The sequence below is a fragment of the Mauremys reevesii genome, linkage group 12 (assembly GCF_016161935.1).
Source record: "Mauremys reevesii isolate NIE-2019 linkage group 12, ASM1616193v1, whole genome shotgun sequence".
NCBI classification, from domain to species: Eukaryota; Metazoa; Chordata; order Testudines; family Geoemydidae; genus Mauremys; species Mauremys reevesii.
In genome coordinates this window covers 10,015,001-10,035,900 of record NC_052634.1, presented here as the reverse complement: position 1 = coordinate 10,035,900, position 20,900 = coordinate 10,015,001, and the positions used below count along the sequence as shown (strand labels likewise).

At 49.1% G+C, this 20,900-nt stretch overlaps 1 protein-coding gene across 12 annotated transcripts in view; it reads right to left on the bottom strand.

The window, feature by feature from the left end:
* The window catches only part of B3GAT1 (beta-1,3-glucuronyltransferase 1), an 84,981-nt gene that overhangs the window by 38,007 nt on the left and 26,074 nt on the right, over nucleotides 1-20,900 (bottom strand). Inside the window, exon 1 of one of the 12 annotated variants that reach the window (XM_039496681.1) lies at nucleotides 15,154-15,505. The exons of the other annotated variants lie outside the window; for them this stretch is intronic. The gene's annotated coding sequence lies outside the window, so the exon portion shown is untranslated. Of the gene's footprint in view, nucleotides 1-15,153; nucleotides 15,506-20,900 lie in introns of those variants that run through there. 12 annotated transcript variants of the gene reach the window in all.

Here is a 20,900-nt window from a genome sequence, read left to right as displayed (position 1 = left end):
TTTCTTTTTACCTCAGCAAATGTCCTGAAGCATGAGAGTTGAGAGCACTTACCCTTCATCACGACAGATGTTATTCCTATAAGTGACTGAACTTTAAAAGCAAAACGAAACATACTAAGCTATTTGTCTCCATTTATAATAAGCCAGAACACAGGAAGCAGCTGGGAATAGAGGGAGAACCACTGTCCTCTACTGGTAGAATCAGAAGCGCTCACAGGCCCCAGGCTGCAAATGGAGATTTTCTTTTAGGTCAGGGGCAGGAGTTTTTGGAAAAGGAGGATCTGAGTGTCATCCATGCTGCTGTGATGAAGCCCCTCCCCCAGTGACCATAGCGTGCAACATAGAGCCATAAAATCCCTCCATGCCCACAGATTTATTTCAATATTCTGCAAAAGCCAATTCTCCCAAGTCACTTACATATTGTATTTTAAAAAAAAAAAGGGATTTCCTTTCACCTGTTCTAGACATGCTGCCTTTTCCGTGGAGAGGGCACCAGGATAAGAGTTGGAAGGCCTGGGTTTCATCACAGCCCTGCCACTGACTCTCATTTGAGCAAGTGGCTTCCCCGTCTCTGTGCCTCAGTTTCTCCACCTCTAAACAACACTGGCAGCTTTGGGAAGTGCTCAGAAATCCACAGGTGAAAGCACTATAGGTGAAGCACTGGCATTATGGGAGTGCCCATGACCCAGACCCAAATCAGAACCAACCCTCTTAACCCTCAGAATGGAGGTGCTGGCTCTGGCTTGCTGCACAGTTTGCAATTCCCACATAGCAGGAATGACTCAGTCTGTAACATAAGTTATTAACTGCAGCAGACGGTGTCTCTTCGCATTAGAGCGTTGTTGTGTGAGCGGTCCGGGTGAGACAGAAAGGACTGCCAGGCGAAGCGTGGAGCGAGTGGGGCATGTGAGGCAGAGATGAAAAATAATGTTGGCAGCGTTATTAAAAGATAAATTGGAGGGGGAAGAGGGGCTGAAGGCATTAAACTATTGTAACAAATCTGTTGTCACCTAGGGCTTCACGGCTGTCAGTATTCTGCATGCTGTGGACAGGGCAACAGCAAACTCTGATCCTCCTACTTCCAGAGCTACACACCCCCAACCATTTGAGCGCCATGAGAATCCCCATCAGCTGTCCACAGTGTAGAGCCTATTGCATCTGGCAGAGGGCAATGGCACGCACACAGCAGCTCATTATGGTTCTTTGCAGCAGTAGCCACAACAACTTATGGGCACCACAGGCACCTGCTCCAGCAGGAAGTGGTACTAACTGAGCCTGACGACACCCATCCTACCAGCTTTTTGCTTTTATTTTATTTATGGAAAGGCACCTTTTATTGTGGTTTTCCTTCTCCCTGCCAGGCTGGTGGCAGAAGCAGGTGCTGCATCTACTGGGCCCCAGAAAGCTCCTTCCCAGTGCTGAGGAGCTAGCATTTCGCCCTGATGTATCATTATACTCAGATATTTCTGCCTGACACTGTGCCACGGCTAGATACTTGCTGCTTGTGCTTGAAGGATTTAGCAATGAAGGGAAATAGCAGGGGACCAGCAGTGAGAACCCCAAGAGTTAGTTATGTAGGCACCAGTTGCATCTCAGAGTCGCTCAGGAATGGTAATTGGAAAGGAATGGAATTGGAATTCCCCTCAGAATCACCCCTGAGACACTTGTGCAGATGAAGAGTGCGTCTCCAGTACCTATCATAGAACCATAGAAATGTAGGACTGGAGAGGACCTTGAGAAGTCATCCAAGTCCATACCCCAGCGCTGAGACAGGACCAAGTAAACCTAGACCATCCCTGACAGACGTTTGTCCAACCCGTTCTTAACAACCTCCAATGATGGGAATGCTACCATCCCTCTTGGAAGCCTATTCCAGAGCCTAATTACCCTTAGAGTTAAATTTTTTTTTCCTAATATCTAAGATAAATCTCTCTCTGGGCAGATTATGTGCATTACTTTTTGTCCTATCTTCAGTGGACATGGAGAACAATTGATCACCTTCTTCTTTATAACAGCCCCTAACATATTTGAAGATTATCATTTTGAATTCTAATCCTGTCCTCCAAAGCGCTTGCAACCTCTCCCTGCTTGGTGTCACTCGTAAATTTGATAAGCATACTCTCCACTCCATTATCCAAGTCATTAATGAACATATTGCATAGTAGTGGATCCAGGACTGACTCCTAAGGGAGCCCATTACATACATCCTCCCAGTTTGACAGCAAACCACTGATAACTACTCTGAGTACAGTCTTCCAACCAGTTGCACTCACACCCGCCTTATACTAATTTCATTTAAACTGCATTTCCCTAATTTGCTTATGAGAATGTCATGTGGTGCTGTGTCAAAAACGTATTTTTTTAGCTCTCAATTTTTCCATGCAAGAATCTGCCAAAATGGTGGATTTTCTGTAACTTGAAAAGTCTTTAAATCAAGATTTGAGGACTTCAGTAACTCAGCCAGAGGTTACAGGCTATTGCAAGAGTGGGTGTTTGAAGTGCTGTGGCCTGTGATGTGCAGGAGATCAGACTAGATGATCATGAGGAGTCCCTTCTGGCTTTAATCTAATGAGTCTAATGAAATATGCTGCATGCTCATCTAAACATGGAAAAAGAAACAAAACCATCCAATCCACAAGAATAAAAAATTCAGACATGTGTCCAATAAACTCAAATAATTAGGAGAAAATCATGACTGGATATTCCACCAGAAGAGGAAAATGTTGAAAGAATTATGCTTTGCAGGTTACTTCCTTAGCTTTGATTTCTATAACCCCTTTCCAGGAAATGGAACCCAACATGTATACATCTAAAGGCCTCTTGATATTGGTATCACATCACTGAAGTGCAGCCACTTCTGTGTAGGGAGACACAACAGCACTCTACAACAGTTTAGGACAACAAGGGAAGAAGAATCCTGTATCCCGTTGAAACAACAGGAGGAATATAGAAAGACAGAATGCAATACATTCCCCTGGAATTTAGCCTTAATGTTCTTACCAATACCTCCACACACTCGAGCAAAGTCTCAGACAAACAAGTGGTCAGTACCTTGATTTTACAACTCATCCAAAAAAACTGTGCCTTCATCAACCCCTGACATCATGCTGGGGTATAGTCTCATTACAGACTTAAGGAGGAGAAGGCCATCTGAAATCACCAAATTCACTCCCTGTATTTAGTTTGCCAACTTTCTAGTCACACAAAACCGAACGCCCTTGCCTCACCCTCCGCCCTGAGGCCCTGCCTCCCACTCACTCCATCCTCCCCTCCATCTATTTCTCTCTCCCCCTCACTCACTTTCACCAGGCTGGGGCAGGGGGTTGAGAGGTCTGTGAGCGGGTTCTGACATGGGGCAGGGAGTTGGGGTGCAGGCTCCAGCTAGGCAGCGCTTACCTTGGGCAACTCAGAAGCGGTTGGATGTCCGGCTCCTAGGCAGAGGGGCCAGGCGGCTTCTGCACACTGCCTGCACCTGCAGGCACTGCCCCAGTAGCTCCCATTGTCTGTGGTTCCTGCTGTGCCCCCTGCACCTAGGAGCCGGACATGTCGGACGCTTCTGGGAGCCATGCGGAGTCACAGCAGGCAGGGAGCCTGCCTTAGCCCCACTGCGCTGCTGACTGTACTTTTAGCAGCCTGACTGGTGCCACTAGGGTCCCTTTTCGACCGGGCGTTCTGGTTGAAAACCTGGACGCCCGGCAACCCTACCTGTATTGCTTGGTTCTCTGTTCAGGTCTCTCTTCCACTCACTGACCCAGCCCAACCTTGCTTAGCTTCCGAGATGTGACAAGATCAAAGCTCAGTTTAAGAGCTCTCCCCCCAACCTCCATCCGCAGAAGCTCAGCCCACCAGAACTTCTGCCTCTAAGAACGTTCAAATCTCCCCTCTATCATTTGGAAGTAAACCTCAAACTCTTGATGGGCCAACATGGGTTACTGGCTTTGAATCCAGCCTGTAACAAAGTTCCTGTTGTGCAGACACCACTTCCTCTTCCTGGTCTGGAAGAGAAACTTTATAGCATTTCTCCCCTAGTTTAATGCCACTAGTGGGTTTTATGGCTTCATTAAGGTGAAGGATGAGAGTTAATAACCCTAGCAAACCTCTTCCTTATCGTTTGGTTAATGTACCTCACTAACGGCTACAGTGCTGCATCACTCACTTCCCATACACTCCACCAACGCCAACCCTTCCTGTGGGTTTTCAATTACAGCTCCCTGCACTCTGTGATGGAGGGATCATGGACCAGGGAAAACAGGAGGGAAGCAGTGCAGCTCCCTGCAGAACGAGAGATTGATGAGGAGGAAAGAGAAGAAGAGAACTGGGTGTTACGAGGCCCTTTGCCCCAAGCACCCACAGAGTCACAGGCTAAGAAGGAATCCAAGATGGGGTCACAAGCTCAGGTATGCTGCAAATCCCCATCAGTGGAGTTTCACCTGCTTTCACCAGGTCGGAACATGCCCTTGCTGACTGTTCAAGGCAGTGTAGCAGCTGTTCTGTGTTGGGCAATGGCTCCTATGCCTCTTGGAAGATCAACAGTTTTATTGAGAGAGGAAGCATTACGGTTGCTTCTGGTTTACACCTGCAGAAAATCCACCAGTAGGCTCAACCTCTCCGGGGTTAGTGTGAACAATGCTGGCTTGGGAGGGTGTGGCAAAGGAACCTGGAGGGGGTGGAAATATGCTGATTCAGTGCATCCCCCCCTGCTGCAGCAATGGCAGCATCTAAAGCAGCCCTTATCTAGCACTGAAAGCACCACCGTCAACCATGCCCCTGGGGGTGGACCCTTTCCCCTTGGGGCACAGCAGCCCCGGCTGACACAAGGAGGTGATTTGCACTAGTGTGTGGGGGCAGGAGGATGCAAGGGAAAGTCTGGTCCAGAATGTTGCACATGACAATATGTAATGTCCTCCCCGTGCATAGACTGCAGAGATGGGCAAAAGGGACTTTGGCTGAAGTCCTCATTGGAAGAGCAGTGGCTCCAGTAGTGCCAACTCCTCCTCCTCCAGGCCAGTACTGCAATGCAGTCAGCACTCGATGGGCCCAGTTCCTGCTGTTGCACGAGACAAGGCTCAAGTGGGGGGAAAACCCACTGGATCTCTCCTGCCAATAGCAGCACCGGGGAATGGGGATGTCGGTGGTTCAGCATAGCTGGTCTTGCTTCCTATTTCTTGCTGCACCACCTTTGACAGACAGATAGAAAATCCTTGTCTGTCCCCCACTGGCCAAAGCAGGAGCATTCCCCACAGTCTGTTCTCCAGGGCTCTGCACCCATTTTTCCCCCTTCCATTCCCACAGCAACTGGATTCTCCCTGCATCTGCACATGCAGAGTCACCTCCGGTATTTATAGTCTGGCCTCTAATGGGGTCACTGGTGTTTGGATAAATATAGACACGTGTTTCTTTTGCACGTTGGCGGCTTTAGAGAGAAATGGATGGGGAAGGAGAGAGCAAATGAGAGCCATTCTGATATTTATAGCCAAGCCCAGGGTGAGGTACTCCAGGCACCCAGTCCGCTGTCACTTTGTGTTTCCATACAATAGGCTGCAAAGGGCTTTTCAGAGCCAGAGTTACTCTTACAGCTTGCTCAGCCCCTCCACATCCACACACATGTGATCACATGCACACACACTCATAGTTGTGCATACAAATTCTTTTGCCCTGGCTTGCTCAGAAGCACTTGTACAATCAGAGAGAGAGAGTGTGAAAAATCAAGAACTACATTGATTAGATGGATCATGGTTCATTGAAGGCAATAGGAGTTTTGCCTTTGACTTCACTGAGAGCTGGATTGGGCCCTGAATTGTTCTGGTTTCGTCTTTGGTCTCTTTCCAGGTTGATGGAAGGCAAGGAAACTGGTTGAGTCAAGCTTTTTCCTTCCCTGAACTAGCACACTTAGCTGTTTCAGGTGCAAGTCCAGGGAGGAAGGGAAGAGACCGTGTTGCTTGTACAGACGCTTAAGAACCAACATCCTGCAGAGCAACTGAGATAAGGACAGGGGTGTCAAACTCCTGTAACTAAGGGTAAATGTAATGCAAAGTATAATACAATTGTACAGTAATGAAATGGTTGGAGCATGGGGTTAGGGGCCAGGATTCTTAGGTTCTATTCCTGACTCAAGTCGCATCACTCTCCGTGCCTCAGTTTCCTATCTTTAAAATGGGGATAATAATAGTAATTAACGTGATTGCAAAGCCATCCATGTTCCTCTGGCGAGAGGCGCTTTAGGACAGCAAAGGATTATTGCAACCCAGCTCGATACATGAAACTGCATGGGCTGGGCACTGGGGGCAGGACTTTAAACTCAAGTTTCCACATTCCATTAACTAGAAAACCGGTTGCTGGTATTTCAGAGGGGATGACAGAGCTTAAGGTGTAACAAGCGGAGGGGATTTTTATAAGGGACTGAGTGAGAACTCTGCTCTCCTGCACTCTGTAGCACACTGCCCTGTAACAGCCCAGGATTAAATAGGGATTATTCCCAATTAAAATTTGAAGCAGTACATTCCAGTGATGGAAGTTGATGAGCACACGGCCTTTTAAACATTTATCAGCACTGCTCCAGTCAATACAGCTCTGTGCTCTGGTTGCCTGGACACACTACAGCCTGGAACTAGGAGAAAATTCCTAGAAATGAACCTTCCTGTCAGTGGTCTCATCCTCAAGTCACACTGGAGGGACAGCTGCTCTGTTCAGCTGTCAGAAACCCTGTTCTGCACGTTGACGGGAAGGATGGTCTTGTGAGTAAAGCACTTGACTGGGACTGAGGAGGCTAGGGTCAATTCCTGGCTCTGTTATAGACTCCCGGTGTGACGTCAGGCAAGTCACCTCCTCTCTGGGCCTCAGTTACCCATCTGTAAAACGGCACAATGATGCTTTCTTTGTCTGTCTTGTCTATGAACACTAAGCTCGTTGATGCAGGAACCGTGTGTATGTACAGCACCTAGCGCCCTCATCGCTGCTAGGGCCTTGATACACTACTGCAAAACAAACAATAACTATCATTACAGACTAGAATTAGACCTTGCAGTGGGTCAGCAGTGACCAATTAACCCTTTCCTGTTGAGAATAAACACATCAGCTGTTCTTAAAATACTCTAGCAGCTCAGGATCCTTCCTACAAAAGCTTTGGTCTTTCCCATCTACAGGGGAACTGTCCATAGCAAAGTAGCAGGCCTGCCTGAGCAGAGGATTTAATCTGCAACCCAACACAAACTCCCTCGCATGGGGCTAACTTCACCCGAGCTGCAATTTTACCCTGTGTTCCAGTCTGAGACCAACTAGACTTATTTTCCCCAAGATTTCCAATGTTGCAAGGCAGCAGAGTGAGTGGACCAGGCTGCCTCAGCCAGCTAGGTTTGTAGGAAAAGGGGCTCATTTTCCTTCTAACAAACACCAAACCAGATTTGATTGCCCCACCAAAAACCCTGAATCCTGCCTTTGGTGGAGATTGGTACCAGAGGGGAAAAGGGTAACCACCTCTTCTAGGGTTAGTCTGTCCCGAGCATAGCTCCTGCTGGCTCGGGTGTTATACACGAACAGCACAACTGCCCTTCCATCCTAGAACCAGATTGTTTCTTCTCCTTTGGCCGAGTTGGCACGTGCTGGTGGATTTCCAGTTCTTTCCCACCTGGGGTGAACACTGCTTCCACCCTCATTACCATGGCACATCACCCAGGGGAGATGCCCAGATCAGGTTTGGGGACTGGGAGTTTCCCCGCCTTGTAATCAGGGTCTCCAGAGCACAGTGAAGACTCTCTCATCCCTGACCAGATTGCTATAAAACCTTGTTTCCCCGTAGCAGTCGGAGACCTTAAATACCTCCTGTTCATCCCTTTGGGAAGGCTGAAACTGCATCGATGAGTGTTCACTATCTCTGCATTACCCTGGCGGTGAACAAGGGCCTGGGGTGCAGCAGCTAGCAAATTGCTGAAAGACGTTATAGTTCCCAACACCCAGCCATCTCAGTGGTGGAACTTTAGGAGTCTAGAAACCCTTCATTAGCAGAGGGGCAGGATGAGGTATCTGGAGAGGAGACGGGCAGATTCTGTGTCTGCATTTCTCGGTGAGAGAGCTGCAGATCACAGACTGGACATGCAGGCCACAATGTACACTTGTGTGTCTGTATATCGAGTGCATGTGCAAACACATACATGGGGTGCACTGCAGTGTGCGCATGGATGTTGAACCACTAGTACAAGTACATATACATGTCACAGGGTGCACATCTAAATGTATCTGAGGGGATGCATGTTGCAAGGGCATGTGTCAATGTGTTTATGTACATGGATTTGTGTGGGAGGTGCATGTCACTATGTGTGTTTGTGATCATACATGGGCTTATGTTTGCTTGTATATAAACCTTTGGGTGAACAACTCTGAGTAGCGACATCTAGTGCAATTCTTGAATTTCTCCTGATAGAGGGAAGGAAGAAACAAGACGAAATTTGCAGAGGTTATGGGCCAAAGACATCAGAGATACAGAAAAACCTGCTATCTAATGACATCCCGTCAGAATTGCTGATCTTCCATAGACATACTGAATGAATTATTAAATTAACCATACTGCTCAGAGGACTCTATATTAATGGCTTCTGGAAATCACTGTCCATATACTTAAGGTACCAATAGGATGACGGAGCAGTCTTACTCCTGCCAGTGTCTTACTCCAGCTCTCCCCGTGGTGGGTTTCATCTAGATCAGATAAAACTTCTTTACAGGGGGGATTTTCCCACATCAATTCATACATACTTTGTTTTTCTGTGGCATCTTTCATCCGAGGCTCTCAAATGATTTACAGACATTTAATTATTTCTCCCACCCCCCTTAGGAGGTAGGGAAACAGTATCCTCCTTTTACATATAGGGAAACTGAGGCAGGGAGAGAAGTTACTTGCACACAATCACATAGTAAGTCAGTGGCAGAGCTGGCAGTAGAATCCAGGAGCCTTGTCTGCGTCTTTTTCTAGCCACTAGATAATTGCTTCCTCCACCACCTCACGTTTCTTCCACTCCCTTTCAAAACGAATTTGAAAACCTTGCTCCCAGTGAGTGGATAATGCAGCTCTCACATTTATGGTTATCAGGGGTCCTGCTACCTGAGGGGTGCAGTGATGACACAGCTCCAGGAGAAGGCTGGGCCTGAGGAATATTGTGCAACCATTTAGCAGCAAGTCAGAACCAGTGCGAGGGAAAAAAACCACCCCCACTTAACATCAGCATATAAACTAGAGACAAACGGAGCAATATGCAGGCTTGTCTGAGCAGGGATTTGGGAGAGTGACACCTAACTAGTGGGCACAGAGGCTCATCTGGGTAGCAGCAGAGAGCTGTTGTGGCCCCAAGGAAGTTTAATTGAAAATCCACTGTGTATATATGATTCATACCCTGGTGAACATATGAGAGAATTAAGGATGCACTAGACTGGACACTAAGCAGAGTGCTGCATGCACATGCGGCGCGCGTGCACACACACACACACACACACACACACTCCCTCTGCTGCAGTTTAGAGCCCTGGCCTCTCACTCTAGGCTAAGAACAGCCGTGCAGAAAGCGTGGAGGCACTCCAGAGAGGATGTTGGACACGGCGAAGTGCATCAACATGTCACAGAGTCCTGGTGAGCAAAGGTTCTGGGGGCTCAGAGCCTTGGGAATGTTGGGTACCGCATCCGGCTCTGGAGGCGGAGTGTGGAGAAACTGCGGGGAGGGATTGCAGAGAATGACCAGCTCACTCCCAAGTTCTGGACCAGACTAACGCAGAGCAGCAGGTTCATTGTGCCTACAGGAAGTCATCTTTGCTGAATTCCTCATTACAGAACCTTTTATTTAGAGCCCAAATGGCCAGGACAGCCTCAGCCAAGAAGAGGATATGAGGACAGCCAGTTAGAACCTCACTGGGAAGAGCAAGAATCCTAAGAGTTATTAAGGACACAGGATTTTCTCTTCTGAATCAGCTCATCTGGTATCCTGCCTCCGGCAGTGGCCAATATCTGATGCTTCTCAGATGCCCCTTCCCCTGTCCAGTCGTACAATGCAAGGAAATTACTTGCTATATTCAGATGGTGCTTTGAAGCATGAGATTAGAATCCATCCTACTATATCACTGCTTGTAAATTAGCCAGCCCCTTTAAAAATCCCAGCTGCTTGTGTTCGAGTTGGCAAATTCCAGAGACCGCTGACTATACACTGTGTAAAGCAGTGTTTGCTTTTAAGAAATGGATCTGATTTAGGCTGACTGTTGGAAAAATATTTCCTGCAAATGAGGTCTAGGAGCCGTGGGAAGGGGTGAAATCTCCCTTGATTGGCACATTTCAAACTTAGATTGGATAGAATGCATAGGGAATAATCCTGCATTGGTTAATTAATATTGACCTGCCAAAGGAGGGAGTGAAGCATGATGTTATTGCACATGAATTAACAGGGAGAGGAAGACTGGTCTTGTGGCTAAGGCACAGGACAGGGACTCAGGAGAACTGGGTTTAGTTCCCAGCTCTGTCACACTCGGTGTGACCTGGTGCAAGTCACTCCATCTCTCTGTGCCTCAATACCCCTGGGGTGCGTAGCTCCCACTAAGGGATGCAGGGAGATATAGTCATTATGGCGAAGCACTGTGATGAGGACAGAGTGGGTAGCTAGATTGGGATGCGGAGATTATAGGTCCCACCCTCCAGTCTTTGCTCAAGCAACATTCCTATTGGGTTTAGAGGATGAATTTGACCTAGATGCTTTGGAATGTTTCATTTGCAGCCTTTCTTTGGCAAAGATCATCCCCCATTTCTGTCCCAGAAGTATATTCTGGATGCCTGATCCCTGGGAGTGGGGAGAGGATGGGGGTCCGAGACAACTAACTGATTCAGGGCCTATGCGGAAAGACAAACTGAACACGTTACAGAGAAAGGGGACCAAGGAAGCGCCCATGCTGGTGACTTTTCTGCTCAGTTGCTCCCAGCAGACACACTATCCCAATCTAGAGGGAAGCCCTGTCAGATGCTCCTGCATCTCTGAGGAATCTTGCCCTCGCTGGACTTGCTGCAGACACTACTCCCTTCCCCACCTGCTGGAACACAAACACTGCCAGACTGGATCAGACCAATGCCCCATCTAATGCAGCAGCCTCTCTCCAACAGCAGCCAGCACAGGAACAGGAAGATCCTGGAGTTACAAGATAACCAGGCTACCTCACCAGCCATTTGCCTGCCCTGGATAATGGGGCTTTTTCTGTGCTATTAAATACCCCCTTCATATGCAAGGCTCAGATAGCTTTAGCCTCTCCTGACTCCCAGAGCAAATGCCTGATACTCTGTGAAGGAGGACTCTGGGTGAAGGGGTCGAGAGAGAATGCCTCAGAGGCCTTTACCCTGAAAGAATGGGATACAGATAGAGGGATGAAGTGTCCAAAAGAAAAAGAAAATAAAAAAAGACCTTTGGCAAGTCCACAGGAAAAGAAACCCTGGAACCCAGCCAGGCTCTGGGACTTGATTCATCACCACAGGACAAATGGGCAGCGACACAGTGTGAGCTACTATACCGCACCTTCTCTTCGCTCCGATTTTAACCTCCCAACTGAAGGAGGCTTTGGGAGAGAAACTGGCTTTTGTCCAACTTCTCTGGAGCTGGCAGTGAAGGGACAGGAGTTACAGAGCGCAAGGGCCTTGCAAAAGGTCCAGAACAAATACAAAATACCAAAAGCTCCTCAGAATGCAATATTTGCCCTAGTGTCCCTTTGATGCCAGCTCCTTCCACTTCCCTAAGCTTCCACTGTTGCAATTAAAATGAGGATTCAAAGGACAGCTGAGAAAAATCCATTTTCCCCTTAAAAACCATCCCCCTCTCTATTTAATGGTGAGCTCTCCACAATGCAAATGTACCTGAAAACCCCCTGTTGATCTCTCTGTGTCACGCTCGCATTCTCTCTCCTCTCCTTTCCCCACAAGGGAGCTGCATCAGTCATTATGGGAACTGCAGCTCTCCCCAGTTATTGCTACTATTTGTCACAAATAATCATTTCTTGTACTGCACCATAAACGGCCCTTTGCATAGAGCGCGTGAGGTGCTCTCTTTGCTCCAAAGAGCTTGTAGCCTTGGATTAAACAAAAGACAAAGACAAGACAGGAACAATGCTGAGGTAAAGGCAGGTTGTGGAGGCAGGAGGACAAAGCAGAGTACAGAGGATTTCTTGCTAAAGGAGAGAGTGTTTAACACCAGACCCAGAGCTTATGGTAACCTTACCTGCTACTACAGCTGGACAAGAACAGAACTGAATCACTGGATCAGGCCTGGGATGCACAAGAAGTGGGAGACTATTCTAAGTGTTGGGATGCTCATGCACATGAACTTTTGGGGACAGGAATGGCACTTCCCATCCTGGTACTGGTCACCTGCATGGGTCATGGAATGGTGCAAGACCAACTCTAACAGAGGGAGTTACAATTTTTTTTGCCTTGGGAATGCATAAGCACAAAGTGACGTCAAACATACCCTCCCAGCCCCACAGCATGCAGAATCCAAACAGTGAGTGGTACGGGGCAAGGATCTTCACCGTTGCCTTGGGAGGTTTTGAGAAATGCTGCCCCCACCCCAAATCTTCCTGCATGGGCACTGGCTTCCTTGCTCCCTCCTTCATGTTTGTGGAAGGCTTCTCTTTGTTTTAATTATGAATTGAAGGCACCCGTCTCCTTCCCTACACACAGGGCCTGATCCAAAAAAATCAATGGCAAGCTTTCCATTGACTTCTGAGAGCTTTGGATCAGGCCCTTGAAAAGCTCTTCTCAGATCCTAATAAACCCTGCAATTCCCCTGCTGGCAGTAAGTGCTTGCCTGGAAACATCACACAGAAAGGAATGGATGCATGGACAAAACGTGAGCGTGGGAGTCGGTGCACCCACAGCCTGGCTCACATCAGCCTTGCCCCCATATCCTGGTATTGAGAAAGCCGGCGCTCATTAGGATGGCTGCTGGGTTGCTAATGACTCCAGTTCACACCGCTACCTTGGAAGGACTGACAGCGTTTCATTAGGAACTCCTATTTTTAGAGGGATTTGTAACTCAACTGGGTGGAAAAAAGAAAAAGTGCTCTGAGCCACCAGCCACGGTATGAATTTACACACATGCATGTACAGACACATTCCCCCTCACACGTGTGTGTTCAACCAATAATCCGGGTTCAAGAAGTATAAGAGATGAAAATAAAATGACAGGTCAACTGCCTTTACCCTCTAGTTCAAGTCCCCCTTTGGCACTCCAATGACTGCTTCCCGGGCCCTCAGTCCATATCAAGGACTGGACCGTTGTGGTATAATTGTCTCATTTGCACAGCTCAGTTATTTAACCCCTTCAATGCCAGACCCTCCTCCTCCCTGATGCTTCAGCACTGCTCAGTAAAAATGGAGCTTCCATTGGGTTTAACTGGCATCTGTTTGAAGGATGAACCGGAGCTACTGGGCAGTAGTTTTAACTCATCCGTGTTTGAAAACTGTTTTGCTATGGAAAGTGCAAGAACTTTTTTCTATGAGGATTTCCTCTACCCCTTTCTCACTTTTGGCCCAATCCTGCCTATGCTTAGTCACCTAAGTAATCTTTACTCATACAGCCCCTGAGCCAAATCTTACCCACCTCATTCATGCCAGTGAGTAAACGGGACTACTTGCATGAGCAAAGCAGACAAGATTTGGCCTATTGACTTAAAAGAACCTACTTGTGTGAGCAAAGATTAGTCACTGTGCATTTATCCCATCCTAGCCTCAGATTTCGACAGCACTCCTTCTGCATTTACACAAGCTGGTGACGCTCACTGCACAGACACAAGTGATTACGGATGTATACAATAGACTGGTATGGTCCCTTTGAGTCTAAAGAGCGTTGGACTACGCTCCCTATATTTGTCTTGAAGCAATTATCGCAATCAACACCACTTCCGAGTCGGTGAAATATTACACTCATGATGCTGGGCCCTTAGTATCAAGTAATGTGCAAGAAACTAACTGCAAGTGCTCCCCCAAACTGGAGTCCTATTGAACTGCACTTGGGGGCAGCTTCCAACATGACGTACCCCTTGCTGCTGCAATAATCTCTGCGCGGCAAATCGAGTTAGGGACTCCCAGACAAAATGGGGAGCCCCTGGCTCAGCCTCTCCCACAGAGTTTCAGAGAGACTTGGGGAGGAGGGGGACTCCGGGGCAGCTGTCCCTTGCAGATGAGCTGCAGCAGCAGCGGCATCTGGGCCCCCTCCCTCCCCTGGAATTCTGAGGTTGGGGGCTCAGCCCTTTAGAGTCTCCCAGACAAAATGGGGAGTTCCTGGGCTTTTGTCCAGTCGGGTTTCCTGCCCATAAATATTATGCCCATTTCAATGCTTCTCCCAGAAACTGCTGGACTGAGTGACCTCCTCCCCCTTCTCCACCGCCACTGCTATTTCAAGTTGCACTTTCTGCTCTGGCGAGGATGAAATATGACTTCCAGGAGCAGGGACCCAGGGAATGAGTCACACAGAGAGAGGGGCCCCAAAGGAAAAAGAGAGAGATCTATTTATCCATTACCAAGCTTCCCACCCCCCCATCCCAAACATAACTTGCTCTGCAGATTCCTCAACAGAAGAGGGCTCATCCATTTTCCCCACGTCTTGCTCCAAGGAAGAGAGCTCTGAAAGCTTTTCCTTTAAGCCAGTCCAGAAGTTGGCTCGCACCAGAGCCGGCAAGAATGAAAGAGATTCCTCCTCCCTCCCCCCAATTAACAAGAGGAGGAGGACTAAGGAAAGAGCCAAAGGAGGCGCCCACTGCCCCGGTTTCCTTCTCCCAGCCATATCTAACACACACAGTCACTGTGCACGGGGGGGGGCGCAGAGGCTTAGCCCACTGCACTCCCCTGGCACCTTCCCAGCCAGCCAGGCACAGCACTACAGGAGACCTAGGAACAGGTGTGCCAATGGAGATGCAGCCCGGGCAAGCCAGGGACAGATTCTCAGCTTCCCAGCAATGGCCCTTGGTACGTCCGAGACGCTGGCTCCCCGCACCGGGGTCGAGACCCACAGCACCCCTGCACAGCGGGCAGCCTTACGCCCATCTTGCACCATCCCAAGGCGGCTGCCCCCCTCCCCGGACGCTGACCGCGGCACACAAAGGAACTCTGTCCAGCTCAGCCATGCAAACCCGAGCAGAGGGAGTTACCTTATCCTGGCAGCCTGAATCGCCTCCTCTCTCCATGGCGAGCGGGGAAGCAGCTCCCATTCATTCCTTAATCCTTGGGAACAGAGGCGCGATTGAGAGCGGCGCCTCTCCCTGGCATATGCCTCCCCTCCCCAAACTCCTCTCCTCTGCCTTCTTTGTCTGGGGTCGTGTTTTAATCCAAGCACAAATCGAGAGCCCCCCCGCCTCCCCCTTCACCCAAGCCAGATGACAGCAGAGTGACCCTCCTCCTCCAGCTGCTGGCTGCTGTGCGCTCCGCTTCCCCAGGTCTGGCTCTCTGCAGCGCGGCGGTGGGAGAGAGGGGGAGAAGGTGGGTGGGTGGTGGGAGGAAGGGTTTGTGTCTAAAGCAGCACTGACAGTCCCCCTCCCTCTCGGAGAGGAGGGCCCACACTGCTAATGGTCGGTACCAATTTATTCCACTTAGGCAGGGGGCACTTCTCCCTGCAAGGCAGGGACAGAGCCTGGGAACGCTCTGAGATGTTCCCTCGAGGAATTGGTTTCAGCTCCCCCACACCCCTGGCTCAGCCTCTCCCACGGAGTTTCAGCCCAGCGTGCAACCAAATACAGAGAGAATTGAGGAGGAGGGGGACTCTGGGGCAGCTGTCCCTTGCAGATGGGCTGCAGCAGCAGCGGCATCTGGGCCCCCTCCCTCCCCTGGGATTCTGAGGTCGGGGGCTCAGCCCTTTAGAGGCACAGGGGACCATAAGCATAATTCAGATCCAACTAGGGGGGCTGGGGAGCAGAAACCCAGCACCTCCACTCTACAAATTGTTCCAGCATCCCTGGTTTGAGGGTGTTGGGATCCAAAGGGGTGGGTTGGGTCCAGCACTCCTCTCCGCATATCAACTTTTCAGCACCACCCCCCACCTCTATTGCTGGATCCTAAGTAGGGTCAGCCTCTAAGTTTTGCAGGGGGTGGGTCACATGGGCCAGACCTCATCCCCCAACTCCCTTTCTATCTAGGACCTGTTCTCCATGCCATTTCCTCCCTCTCCCTGATCTTCCCTGGATGTACCCCCACAACTCCCTCTGCACGGATCCCAGCATCCGATCGCCCCCTTCCTCGTACATGGGCCAGGAAGCCAGAAGGTGGAGCTGAAGTGTAATTTTCCAAGCGGGGAGCACAGGACAGAAGTTTGGGAACGGATGTTCTGTTGCAGCCGGAGTCACAGGACCATGGAGAGGGAATGGAGGGACCATGCTTTGCCTGGGAGAGCAGAGAGCTGCTCCATGTGGCTGCATGGATACAAGACTGCCTTCATTTTGTACAAAGAGACATTGACCCAGGCTAGCTCGGAAGGGCAGGCAGGGAATTTATCCCTTCACCCATAAACCAGCAGGGCCACCAGGCTTTGGTGCCCTGCACGAGCACCATGGAGGAGATCAGTCTTCAGTGGGCAGCATCCTAGCAGCACCACCAGAAGGGTCCTAGCTTCTCTCTCTGGAAAGCCCACCTCCACCTTCTTAACCAGCTGGCCATGCCTCAGTGGGAAGATCTATGTGGTAGCAAGCAGCTCAGGGACAGGACAGCATCCCAGCGCACTGTTCCGGCCACTGGCAGAGGGGAAGACTGCCAGCAAGCAAAAGGCACCCATCATAAATAGAGGTTAAAAAACAAATCGAATACCTTTCCAAGACCTGAAGAAGAGCTCTGTGAAAGAGAAGCTTTTCTCTTTCATCAACAGAAGTTGGTCCAATAAAATGTATTACCTCACCCTCCCTGGTCTCTCTAAAAACCATCTGGCAAAATTCAGAATATCCCTGTGATTGTAATAATAGCATCTACAGGCCCGCATTGTGCTGGCTGCTGCACAAACACATGGAAAGAGACAGTCACTGCCCTTTATAGCTTATGCCTAAATAGACAAGACAAAGGTTGGGGGAAGAGGTAGCCAGAGAGGAATGATTTGCTAATGGTCAAAAAGCAGGTCATTGTGGCAGTCGTGAATAGAACCCAGGTCTCCTGATGCCCAGTCTAGCGCCCTACACACCAGACCCCACTGTCTTTCAATAATGGGGAGGATTAGGTACCCTGGATGTCATACACACCAGGGGAGCCTGCACCTGAATAGCTGGGACACTAACATTTCACTTGGGAGCCAAGGGTCTTCCCTAGGTCCCGGCCTTGGTTGTCCATTGGTTGAAGTAGCACAAGGACACCCAGGACAATGAATTCCTTTCACACGCCAATCAGTGTGGACTTCCAAGTCAAATTTGGGCTAATGTACCCTTTACCTGCCACCTCCCCATCCCACTGCCAGCATAAGCGGCCTCATTTTTGCCACCTCTAGTCCCGATAGAAATGCCCCTTATCTCCCACCTGCAACATACACCCTCCTGTAGCTGCAGCTATGCCCTCCACCCCCAAGGCAGATCACAATGTCATCACTAATCCTGCCAGCATGGTGAGAAAGATCTAGCTACAGGATCCCAAAAAGGACTAGTGAAAAACAATAGCTACCTGCCAGTTGCTGTAAGAAGCGTCAGCCATAGAAGAATTGAGACCCAGGCCATTTGCACAGCCCCAATGTCAGTTGCATTCTCAGGACTTTACCTTTAAGGCACCAATATGAGCACCCTGGTAATCAGACGCATATGTAAGCCACCCTGTCTTCAATGGAGTTCAGAGAGTTCTAGGCCTTCTCTACAAAATACCAAGGACTCATGCACAGGCAAAGGTAGCAGGCACGCACCTCCCAGCTCTCTGCACTGTAGCAAGACTGGAACTTTTAGCATGTCACCTTTATCTGCTTCTCTTTCCCTCCCGCTTTTATCTCTCCGGAGTTCAGATGCAGTTTCCAGCACCTCCATGAATTGGATCCCTAACTGAGAAGGTGTCATGGACTCAGCGGCCTGCTAACTGTCCAAACCGAGTCTGTTCAGGCACCGTTCAGACAGATTAATAAGCACGTTAGCTTTCACCTTCCTCTCTGTGGGCCAAATTCTGAGGCACTTACTGAGGCAAAACTCTCAGAGAGAGTCTTGCCTGAATCCATTGGGGTTTTGTATTAGGACAGAACAGAGACCATGTTGAAGTGCCAACGAAGGTCAGACATGAACACTGCAAACTCCGTTCCAGACAAGACATGGGGGACCCGGATGGCTCTGGACTAGATAATGGAATACAGAGCATTCTACATCCAGATCACTGGTTCAGTGTGTGCCCAGCCCAGGAGTGGCTGAAAGTCACCTCTGTGGATCCTATGTGAAGTGAATTGATGCTCTCCATCCAGTCCTCAGTGGACAGGTGTCCACCACAGTCACAAAAAGCACTAAGGGGGTCCCTTGTTGCCAGTCTCAGCAAAGGAGCCTGGATCGAATAAACCACCAAGTGTGATGTGTCGTCTCTCTTTAGAGGCAATGTCACCAGGGCCAGTGGAAGTATAATGGCCGGAGGGTGGTGTGCCAGGGAATTTTGCCCAGTGGCTGCCCCACATGCGGTACCTGCTCCACGGGTAAGTAGAAGACAACTTCAGTCTCCAGGGCTGTCAATCCAGCATCTTTGGAGAGACTTCTGGAGTGTTACACACAAAAGAAAACCCAGCCAGGCCAGCCTTTCCCCTGCTGCTTTAGCCATAAAGGATCCAGTTGCGGCATGGGAAGAGAACATGGCTCTTTTGTCACTGGGCTTTATCATTTTCAGCAAGGTACCTAGAGAGAGCTCAGCTCCAAATACTGTACTCGTTTGGCAATTTTGTGCCAATTCAGCTGGTAATAAGGGTTTCGCTGAGCTCTACGTCTATTAAAAATTTATGACGTCCAATTACATTGAAAGGGCGGACGCTGCCCAGGGAGCCAGGGGCATGTTTAAAAAGCAATTGTGGGGGTCACCCTTATTAGGACTGGGATCTGTGGGGAATTCCACACAATGCATGGTGCAGGCTTTATGTGTGGGTGGGTGGTGGTGGTGGGGAAATTAGACTTTCTATGGGGGAAGGAATAAAGAAATTGAAAATGGACTCATGCCACACAGTCCAGCTGTATATTTTGAACACTCAAAACTCTAACGCTCTTTGGATCTAACAGAAATAGCAGGAAGCTGCAAATTCAGGCTCAGCTCTGAACTAGAGTCTCAGAAGACCCATAAAAGTGAGGGGTATTGGGACATGGCATTCTAGCCCTGGCCTATTGCTAACAGCAAAGAAAATGGGCCAGGGTGTGTGTGTGTGTGTGGGGGGGGGGGAGACAAGCAAATTGAAAATTGAAAACAGACTCAGAAATTCAGTTTGAGCTTGTTCCATGGTCAAGCAGCACAGCAATGGTGCAGGGCTGCTGCTTAGCCATTCATCAAGAGTGTCTCTGTGAACCTTGCACTGGCCGCACATCAACTTGTTCGCATGCATGGTATTGTGTGCACCATATTTCGCTGGTGCCACCTTCCAGGGTTAGGGCAAGCCTGGGCAAGATAGAGATGGGCATGAAGAGGAACTCAAACAACCTGCCAAGAGACTAAGGTGTAGTGGGGGCGGGAGGGATGTTGTTTACCTAGAAGGAGTAAGAGCATTCTACACTGGACATGAATCTAAAACAGGCAGTGTAGCAGCTGACAGCAAAGTATTTAAACTGAGCAGCATTATTTCCGTCCCCTCTCCCAAACCCCATTCTCGCTGCAGCACAAATACCCTCAACCAAATATGCACCAAGAATATACTTTGGGTGGATGCAATGTAAATTCAATAGCTGAAATGTCATTTTTTAAATATTAATGCTGTGCTTCTGGCTAGGATTATGTAAGGTTTATTACCACAGGATGGGAGGCACAAGAAACCCTCAACTAGACACAATCACTGGAGCAATCAGGCTCCCAGCCTGACAAACTGCCTACTGGCCAGAGTGGTCGGGTGGCCCAGTTCCTTTGCAGTGCTCTTTCCAGTCCTCTCCCAGGCCCAATACCCACTTGAGGCAGGGCTAGAGTAGACTGAATCTTGACTGGATTTTCCCCAGGAGGGGGCAAAGCTGAAGCTCAACTCTTTTTCCTCCCTTTCCCCAGTGCACACAGCTCGCCACCTGGCATTGTCACAAGGATCTCTGTTCAAAATTTGGCTGTGGCTAGAAAATAATGGGATATGTTTCAGCTGTGTGTGTGCATATGCACAATTATAAAGGAGCAGGAGTACTGCAAGGAGCTAGCACTGCATATATTTCTCCTGGACAGTGCATCTCTTCCCTGACTTGCAGCCTGCCACAGCTCTGCCAATGCACCTCCATTCTCGTTACCAGCAACTCCTCCTGTTTGGGCCCTGGGTAGCCCCATCATTGTAACCATCTACTCTCAGGTTTTTGTAGCATTTCTCAGGCCATCAGGCCTGCCTATATAATACCCAGCCTTTCACTGCCATGACTCTGGAAGCAACATTGACTGGAACAGAGTTGACAAAGAGAGATGGGTCCTGCTTAGGCATGGTGCAAATACAACAGCCAAACCCTTTAAAGAGGTACCTCTGCCCAAAGTCACTTGAAGCCAGGGAATATATTTGTTTTCCTGATTTAATGCCATTTTTGTCACAGGGCAAACAGGAATCATGGGATCTGGAAGCAGCCGAGATGAAAATCACAAGCTTCTGGCCCCCACTCGGCTTTGCCAAAGCACCTTACTGCTGACCTGAGACTACTTTACTTATTCCCACCTGTGGACTTCCCCAAAGCGCAGGCTGCCAAGACCCAGATATCAAGTTATTACTAGCACTCTCTTTACTCTCTAATCAATAAAAACCTCATTCTGTTTTGAA